The sequence below is a fragment of the Lagopus leucura genome, unplaced genomic scaffold (genome assembly GCF_019238085.1).
Source record: "Lagopus leucura isolate 7727_CA_CO unplaced genomic scaffold, USGS_WTPT01 Super-Scaffold_806, whole genome shotgun sequence".
NCBI classification, from domain to species: Eukaryota; Metazoa; Chordata; class Aves; order Galliformes; family Phasianidae; genus Lagopus; species Lagopus leucura.
In genome coordinates this window covers 5,018,649-5,028,580 of record NW_024962260.1, presented here as the reverse complement: position 1 = coordinate 5,028,580, position 9,932 = coordinate 5,018,649, and the positions used below count along the sequence as shown (strand labels likewise).

Here is a 9,932-nt window from a genome sequence, read left to right as displayed (position 1 = left end):
CCCCCCCCCCCCCCCCCCCCCCCCCCCCCCCAACCTCTGAAAAATGTATCGCACCATTTCAAAACTCAAGTGGAATTAATTAAATCCAAATTTCAACAGTGTGTCCAAACTTGAGCTAGGCTCAAGATACACTTCATAAGGTTCAATTTCAAAACAATCCCTTTGCGCACATGCAGATAATTTAGGGAGATTTCTGTGTATCCAGTACAAAGCAGGAGCTGCTTGGGTACCTGAGCTTAGAGGGAAAAGGTTTTATTTGTAGGCCAGCCTAGAGAAAACCTTTTTCTGCCTGATTCAGTTTCTCCTAATCCTCTGCTCAGCAAGCAACAGATTGGAAAAAGAGTCAGGAAATAGTGTTGTGGAAAGGAAAGCCAAACCATTTGAAATGGAGATGCTGTGGCTGGTACGCTCACAGCTCTGCTTGCTGGAGAAGTAAATAGAAGTAAAAGGAGGTAAGGGACAGTAGAGAAAGCATTTGTGATGTCAGCTGAAACAAAACAGTTCGATGATAAAAGCTTTTCTAATTGTGATTTCGCCAGTGAAATGAGGTTACATTGCAGCTCTCTGTCCTTCCATCAGTTAAATTAACACAATGGAACTTTCTGCATCATGGAAGACAGAATGGATTTAAAAACTAATGCTAGTAGGGTGGAGCTTTCTCAGATGTTTTTCAAAGTCCAAATGCCAAATTCTTTCCTTATTTTCATGTGTGTGTCCCAGCTAGCTGTAAGGAGGTTACACATGGGTCAGTGAGGAGCAGGACTTGCTCTCTAGTGTTGTATTTGACAAATTATTTCTGTCATGTCTGTTCTTTTTATTTATTTTATTTCTTTCCTTGGGGAGGAAACCAGAGTCTCTCATTTGCTTTTGCCTTGCAGTGGTGGCCTGGAGGAAAGTTGAAGGGGATGACTCCTACATGAAAGATCAGTTCTGCCTCTTTGGTGTCTGCAAGTAGGGAAATTGTGATTTTAGAGCCTGGGAAGATTCTTCCTCACTTCTGTGAAGCAGCACCACGTGTTGTCAGTGAATTCTCTGCCTTGGCAGGGATGTTGTGGGTGGATGTCCTGAGACAGAAGTGTCTCTTTTCTATGGAATTTCAGGTGCACTGTGAGTTGATAAACTCACTTTCAGATGAGAGTAAAGCATTCCTACCAGCTTGTTTAAATCAAGAGAAAGGAAACGGTTGATCTGCACCCTACAAGAAGATTCACGGACTAACTTCATCATTATCAGAACAATTTTATCTGCAAATGTGAGTCATCACTACATGTAGTGTATAGCAGCAGCTGTACCTTGTGGAAATACTGTGGGCTTTTTTGATGGGGACTGCACATCGTCTGATCAGACTCAAATTCTAGAAGTGAAGGAACTGAATTCAGGGCTCTGATTCACTCTGATAGGGCTGGGAATCCATCCTGTTGAACTTAAAAGCAGCTAGAACTGTCAGTACAGTGTTTGATGATTTGAATGCATTTGTTCTAAAGACCTCCCAGCCAGATGCTACTCCTGCTATATTTCACACGGGGGCAGAGAGTTAACACCAAAACCTGAGCCAATTGATAACAAAAGCAGGTAAGAGCTAGCTGGCTCTGTGGCATTACATGTCTGCCTTTTCCTTGTGGCTCCAACATTGGAAAGACATTGAAACTGTGATTCAGTAGAAGTTCAGGAGCTGAACTAATCACTATGCAAGCATTACTCCCTGTGAAACAGCTACTGACAGCCTGTTTGATGCTCCAAGACTTTAGCTGGGGAATTGGTACTTCCTTCTGCATTGCATTAACAGTGTTGCAATTTATGTTGCCTGATGCCACATGGCAGCAACATGACCTGAAACAGTACGACAAAGTTGCTTATGCAGTGTTTTTAAGTTGAAGAGAAGCCCTTTCTCCCATTTTGTTTTTCCCTCTTATCAACTGCTCAGTGAGCTTTGATGCTTTATTTTTGTAGTGCAGACTTGTCTTCTGCTTGTCTTCTGCTGGAGCTGGACCCTGCAGCTGCCCTGACAGCATCTGGACCCAAACTGCCCAAGCAGCAAGTCTCCCAGCTCAGCCAGCACCACAAGCCAGGTAAGAGGCAGCAGAGTGCTTTGTAATGGTGGAGGAGCAGAAAGAACTGCGCAGATTGCTGCCAGTGGCACGGAGATTGCTCAGCTTTTGTCTCCCTTTTCTATGCACCCCACCAGTTTTGAAAGGACTCGATGTTTCCTAGAAAATCTTGAGCCTCTGTTCACAGCTCATCCTTTCAGACTACACTCCCCTTTCTCTTCTCTGTTTTTCTTTTCATGTCTGTTGCTTTCTTTCTCACCTCTGGAGGAGAGAGCACGTGCTGGTATTCGTTCACAAGCAGACGCATTGTCAGCCACTGTTTTTCCCTCCGAGGCACATTAAGAGTTTACATGTCTCCTGGTACCCCCCAAGCCCTGCTTTCTGCTGCTTCATGCTGATGCTGAGGTCTCTCCTGTTTGTCTTCTGTCACTGCACTCAGGTACCCTGCATCTTGTTTCCTTGCACATTTTTAATGTCTTTTGGAGGTTAAAAAACAGAACACAACAAAACAAAAACAATTACATCAGTATAAGAATAGTATGTTGTATGTTCCTGTTTGACTGCTCCTGGGATGCTTTCACATGTGGCAGGCATACTCAGACAATCAATCATGTGCATCCACAGGGTGTAACTGTAAAACGGTGCCTGACAGATGAAGATGTCTCTTCCTTTTCTTCTGTGCTGTGTTTAGGATATTTTTAGAACTGCTGCTTCTGTTGTGCCAGGGCTAGTTTCCCCTCCCTGACAACCAGGCATATCCTATTGGATATGAGAAAAGCAGATAACGGTGCATCTTTTGAAAATTAAACATTAGGATCTTCTTTTTCCCTACTGTTCCTCTTTGGAGCAAGGAGGTAGACAAGGTTGACAGATGCTCATAAACATGGAATAAAGTTGGGACAGAGATGGTTTACAGTACACTTGGTCTAGCAAAGCATAATCTCAAATGGTTCAGTTCATGGGGCACAGTGTGAACAGGTGGGCAGTAACCAGCCTGTTGTTCTCTGTAGAGACTGCTGAGCAGGTACTGCTTCCAGTGAGCGTGCTGAAGGGGAACACTCTGGAAAACTCATATAGCAAGAGCACGTGCTGCAGCTGTGAGTGCTGGGGCATGGAACTGCCAAGTACAGGAGCAGTGATTTGCCTGTTTGTGTCTCTCTTCTGTCTGACTAAAAGATTTCGTGCCACTACTCTCTGCAGTTCTCACTGTCCAGCCCAGATACTCCAAGTCCTCTCTGACATTCTGACTTGCTTCTCACATCTTTTTTCATTTTCAGTATCCTCTATTTCCCTGCATTATGAGCACATGTTCTTCTACCCAAGGCTTACTACATGCATAGGTGGGATTCATCCTCTATACAAAAGGCCTCATGAAATCAGGGCACTTTAAGAGGACATGTTAGACAGCCACTCCAATATGAAACTGAACCTGCTGGGTGTGATAGCACACTTTGTTTTATTCTACATTACACAGCTTTTAGAATGTTAATTGCTTGTGTCCCATAGGTTGTACAAGCTGGGCAAGAGGCATGATGGACAGGGTTTTGCATTACATGTTCTCCATACTGTAATTAAGCTAGGGCCCAGTGCAATTCATCATCTTCCCCAGCATTAGAACCCCTTCTGGGATCTTTTCAACCTACCTCCCTTGTATACAGCCAGCCTGAGAGAAAGGACCTCAGCAGGCAGGGAGGATCCAGGCAACAGACATTTCTGCTTTATGCAATAGACAAACATTGAAGTAAATAACATGTGTAGCTTTGCTATTAAGCTTGATCTTGTTAGGGGGCAATAAATGTTCTCTGTGATCATTTTTCTTGTAGGATATCAACAGGGGATAAAATTGTGGCTCTGGCTTTGCTCTTCCTGTTCATTAGTGCTTCATGCCCTCAATCTGTGGCTGTTTGCCATGACAGCTGCATGTCCCCCATTTCCTTCAGAGTCATTTTGCATGATAGATGCTGGCAGCTCTTGGGTTTTGCTTGTCCCTTCCCCTTTGCTCCCTTCTCACTTCTACAAAACTAACTTTGCAGCAAATTGTGTCTAACTTAAATGGAATGGTTTGGGCAAGATACCTGTTTGCTGGAAAGAGAAATCAGAAACATCTGGCATTCACTGACTTTTAAAGGCAGAGAAATGACACAACTGAAATGCAAATACGGAGGATTTCCAACTACTTCTAGAGGGATGTTATTTTAGTAAATTAAACTCAGATAGATTTGTTCTAATTGCCCCTAGCCATAGCTCAGAATATAGCATAGACTGGGCTACTCGTGTGATTATATACCATGAACAAACTAGCTTTGTTTCTTCAGACCCATATTTTTCATCTCTGCTCATCTGCCTTTGTCTTCTCTGCACAAGATGGCTGCTTTAAGTCCTGAGAACACTACTGGAGCAATCCCCTGAGTTTTCATTCTCCATGTTTCTGCTGAAAAAAAGCTGCTGTATCACAGCCAGAGTCAGGTATTTATGCAGTGTCTAGGGGAACTTGAGCTGGGGACAGAAAAAGCATTTGCCTCACCCCCCACTTCTAGGCTGATTTCCAACAGGAGATCCAGTGAATCACTTAGTGTGCTTATCTGGGCATGCAGGTGGGAATGAGACAGATGCTTCCTCTGTCCAGCCAGAGGCAGCTGGCCTGGCAACGTGGTGCAGAGGAGCTGAGTGGTGGCCTGATGGCCTAGAGCTGCAAGGCACTGATCAGTAGTTAAAGAACAAAAGCCAGCCCTCTATAACACTTCAAAACAGTAGAGCTTTATTTAAACTTGAAGAGAAGAAATGAGTCTTTGGCCTTATGTGGGGAGAGGAGACTGTGCTTCTAGCTGCCAGTAGTGCATACTTTCTAATTCAAGAAGGAGCAGTAAGGCAGATCCCAAAGACAGCAGCAGGCGCAAGCCCAAAAAAATCCTGGCTTTGCCCATGGAGAGACTGAGAAGTTGGATCCTCTAAAACAGAGGCTACTTTATGAGTAGTCAGAAACTGGGCCACACACAAATCGGGTGTACGAGGGTAGCAGGGCACGACTGTATTTCTTTTGCTGAGGGATCTCCTGGCAGGTCAGCAAGTAATAGAGCACACTGTAATGTCTCCCTTATTCGTACACAACAGGTTTTAAACTCCCCACATCCCCAGCAGTGGCAACGTCCAGATGGATGCGAACCCACAATGTTCTGCAGGACAGGTGTACGTGAGGAGATATCTCCCCTCACAGCCTTCCCCACGTTTCTCCCACTGCCCTCTTTGCCATTCCTGGCTGGATTCTCTACTCTTGGATCTTCCCCTGAGAACTGAACTGATTGAAACACCTTTAATGGTTTAATCCAAGTTGTCCTTCAGTTCCACAGCCCTCTCAGTTGTGGGATACTGCAGATACTTCAGGACTTTTTTTTCCCCCATCCTTGAATCTTATAGTAGAAACCTTAAATAATTTTTCCTCAAAGTAACCCATGTAAAAAACATTATGTCTGATAAAACTGAAAGAAGTATAAGGAGTTAAAAGTTGAGCTGAGAGCTGGGGGAACTAAGCAGAACAGTGTGAGCTTGGGTATCTCTGCTTGCCCATTTATTTGACGGATGAGCGAGGGGAGGACAAAGATTGGAGTGCTGTAGGGCTCTGATCCCTGCTACCTGTCAGAACTAGTCGTAAACAGGATAGGGAGAGGTTGCAAAGATTTGGTCCTGTTGCCCTAAGCTCTGACCAACAGTGTCCTCCTGCCCACGCAATCTGTCGCGGTGAGAGCAGACTGTGGCAGACACTTTGCAGATGGACTCTGAGCCAAGGCTGTAAGACCCAGTTTGGCTGGTCTTCCTTACAAAGGGGAAGCATGTTTTGTTTTTCCTGGGCTGTTTTTTGCAACACCACTCACTCTTGTCTGGGAGAGATGCCAACCCCTTCCAACGCTTTTCCCCAGTGAGTGGAATAAATCTTCTTTCAACCTGTCTTGAGCTCTCAGAATAGCATCCTCAGGTATGACATGACATATTCTGTTGCCGGGCTGTCTGCTGCAGGCAATCTCCTCTTTCTTTCTCCTTAGACCTCTCCAATTTACACAGAGCCATTGGGACTGGCATGTTTTGTCCTATTAGAGATGCCACAGGGACTTGAGGTAAGAGGAGAAAGTCTTGCTAAGGGCTCTGGCGTCTGCTATGCAGTGCTAATTCCCATAGCACTAGGATGTATCTTAGAGGGCTCCTAGGCTCATCATTTCACATAGCTACCAAGCTTTTATTGACATTAGAGCACAACACATCCCATAGCTGACTTTTATCTGCAGTGGGAAACCTCATCATTTCCAATCCTTGGTTGAATTTTTGCAGACTATAAAGCAAATATGATCACAAGCCTTTCATCTTCATTTAAATGCTGACTCTGAGTAATGCCAGCCCCAAGCACGAGTACTTCAGTAGATTGGAGCAGCACTTTCTTGGCTCACTGCTCCCCTCTCAGACCCAGGCAGCCAGATATCAATCTCTGTTGCCAAACTAAACCTTGCTATGCTTTATGATGGGATAGGCTGCTCAGCACCCAACCAGTGATGAACCACTTCTCACTCAGCAATGAGGCATTGCAGCAGATACTCTGGTTTTGCCAATATGCATCCTACATGGCCTTCCATACAGACCCTCTAGAACTGCCTCAATGTAGAACCACCTTTTCCTTTAAAAAAAAACAAAAGTTTGCTTCATCCTTTCCTTTCATCCTTTCCTTCTAAGAAGCTGCATCTGGACTGCTGTTGCCCGATAGAGAAAATTGAATGATTCCTTGATGGAACTGGCTCCTAGGCTAATAACCTGTCCCAGCTGGTTTGGCATCTTGCAGATTCTCTAAAAGACATCTCCTTCTCCCTTCTTCGTGTTCCTGCCAAGTGAGCATTGCTGCACTGCATCCCTGATCTTTTCTGACATTAAATACCCTTTCCTGTCTTGGATTGCCCTGTCTGTGGCCAGGATACTGAACTCACTTGAACCTGGGATCAAAGAAACCTCTGGAGTTAGAGGGAAGAGAGTGTGCGTAGATGCACTCCTTGGACAGCTGACTGGAACAAGCAGGTGTCTCAGAGTCCTTCCTGTCCCAGAGAAGAGAGCTTCTTTGCCTGTTGCAGCCTTGTATGGATCAGGCCAACTGCTGCATCCCAGCAGTGCCAGCTGGAGTGGCTGAGAGTGAGGGTAATTGGCCAGCTTTGAATCAGTGCCCAGCATCTTTAGAAATACATCAAGTAGACCCAGCTCAAGTTCAGTTAGAAACAGCAGTAGGAGTAAACCCTAGAGGTAGCTAGAGGCTAAGTCAGAGAAGAGCAGACATGGGCATACAGCATATGTCCTGACACACTTTCCATGGTGCCCTGAAGTTCCTTTCACCCACTCAAAGGAAACCAAAAGCACCTGGAGATTTTAACTGGCGGCTCAGCAGTTGTGAAATCAATCCATGTTAAATCCTATGCTATAAAATAGCAAACAAAATCCATACTTCCTTTGAGAGAGAGCAGTGCGTCTCAAAAGAAGTATTTGTGTGTGTCTGCCACATCTCTGAGCCCTCATCAAATATAAAAGGACCCACAAGGCAAAGATATTTCTAAAATACAGCACCATCTAGTGCTGCATTGCAGCACCTCATTGCAGGCAGCCTGCCTGTCCCTACCTTGGCACCCCAAGCACTGGGGGTCCACTTCTTTCTTTCCCTCCCCGCTGTGCCTTTCAGAGTGGGCTTTGATTTGGTTCATGTGTTGGATGGCAGTGTGTTGTCTGAGTGCTGCCTGAGCAAGTCTCTCTGTGTACTTGCAGCATTCCAGCAGCCTCTTGCATAATTCATGGAGAAATTCTGTCAAAACTTCATCCAAACCCCAAATCATATGCGAAATGCAGCTGGAACCCATCTTTGCAGATTAGAGCCATTGCAAACATTCCTTCCCTCTGCTCCACCACACCTTGTATTCCTGAGCAGTAAAATAAAGGCAGAAATGCTGCTGCTGAGTGACGCAAATAGGGCTGGTTATGCGAGCAGCAGCTGTGACCCAGTGCTCCATAGAAACACAAAGGGAATGGACTATTGCTGAAGGCCTGTGGTGGGTAAGAGAGGTAGTACCAGCAAGTTAAAGTTCATGATTTAAAGCTATGCATTTGTACTGGGGAAAAAATCCCTGACAGGATTGAAAGCTGCTGGTCTGAAGTATCTCTTAAAGTGGGATTAGAGCTGCTGCAAACTGCACCTTTTAGGTGTGCAAATTGTTTGGCCAAAAGCAAAGCAAGCTAATGTTTATGGAGTTAATTTCACCTAGCTTTTCACCACCTCATCATAAAAACCAACCTGACCATGCTTTTTTTTTTTTTTTCTTACACAAAATTCAGAGTTTCAAATTAAAAACAAATTCTTCTCAAGTTGTATCTAGGACTTAAGTAACTTAATTCCCGTAACAGAGCACTAATAGCTCCTGTTAATCAGAGCAACCTTTAAATCCCAGCACTTCACCCTTTCAAACTCAGGCACTAGGAGGTGAAACCCTTGGGCTGTGGGAGTGAGGAGGGGGCAAACAGTAAAGCAGTAAATGCTTGCAGTATTGCCATCTGATTGACTTACTGTGCAGGCAGGTTTCCTCCTGCTTTTCCAAGGTAAAGGAATGTTGTGTGAAGACAGCATAGTTTGGAAGTAATTTTGCATGATGTATCTCTCTGTTGTATTTGGGGTAGATGTGATTGTAGTTGTGGTAATATTACTATGGGAGATGATGTTGTAGGAAAGTTCTTTTCGCAGGCAAGCACACAATGTTTTCTCATGTCTATTCGACTACTTAACCTGAAAGACAGCACGTTGTTTCTTTGCACCAGACTTTGTTATTTCCAGTTTCCAAGAGGATAAAACCAATGTCACCATAAAGGCGAGAAAATTTGGAAGTAGAACTGCTAACTGTGTACAAGAAGGGAAGAGTTCCCTTGTGACACTGACACAACCATGTAGTTTGGAGCTAACCACAATGGCTGTAAGAATTAAATTGTCCATTTAGGTTCCTTTGTTTATTAGAACACAAAAGCCAGCAGCACAGGAACTTGCTTTCCATGGCTCACAGCAAAGACAAGGTTGAGGGTGACTGGTTCTCATACGCAGCTGCACCTCAAAGACTCCAGGAGGTTTTCCTTTCAGAGACCAAGGCCACAGTCACAAATGGTGCAGACCCATAAATCCAGATGGTCACCCATCCATCAGGTAACATGTTCTGTAGGAGCCGTGCCACATGCATCTCCCTTTGGTCTCACCTCCACATGGCAAATGAGTCTCTCACTGATTTTTTTTCACTCTGTTCTCTCATAAACAGTGTCTGCCCAGCTATATCCAGCTCTGCAGGATTGAAGTTCCCAGTGGCAGACCAGGCCACACAGCAGCTTCCATGTGTGGGTGCTCCCTGCAAGTCTTCAATGGCAGTCTGAATTCAGCTGTTCACAAACACAAAGTTGTGGTAAGCTAATATCCAAATAAAAATTGTTGGTAAGGCGTACCTCTGCATAACCTTCCTTAGCAATGTCTTGGCCTTTCTTGGGTCAATGTTCTTTATGTTTGCTTCTAGAGTTTTTATTTCCACTCCTGCCAAACTAATTGTAAATGTCTTAGCTGAGGCATCTTTCAGGTTCTGTCGTTTGCTAAGCAACCAAATGTCCATACATTTCCATAGGGGTCTGTAAACATCCCATGGCACATTCTCCTAATTAGAAAACAATGTCTATAGTTGTGTTTATATTGCTACGTTTATTAGAAAGATAAAAGGCCAGGTTGGTTTTGTGTGCAACCTGAGATTATTCATTTCTGTGCTGTTTGGAGAGGGTTTTTAGTTGATTTTTAAGAAATGTATCTTGGGGGTTCCTTGGTTACTGAATCAACACAAGCAGAGAGTT

The 9,932-nt window shown here is 44.5% G+C and overlaps 1 protein-coding gene across 25 annotated transcripts in view; it reads left to right on the top strand.

Moving 5' to 3' along the window:
- Positions 1-9,932, top strand: part of CCDC92 (coiled-coil domain containing 92) — a 102,526-nt gene that overhangs the window by 33,090 nt on the left and 59,504 nt on the right. For 21 of the 25 annotated variants that reach the window (XM_042865645.1, XM_042865644.1, XM_042865639.1 and 18 more), the window contains 4 exons: positions 879-1,252; positions 1,951-2,069; positions 8,800-9,249; positions 9,359-9,499. The gene's annotated coding sequence lies outside the window, so the exon portion shown is untranslated. The remainder of the gene's footprint in view (positions 1-878; positions 1,253-1,950; positions 2,070-8,799; positions 9,250-9,358; positions 9,500-9,932) is intronic. The other 4 variants (XM_042865637.1, XM_042865636.1, XM_042865634.1 and 1 more) reach the window with 4 other exon arrangements.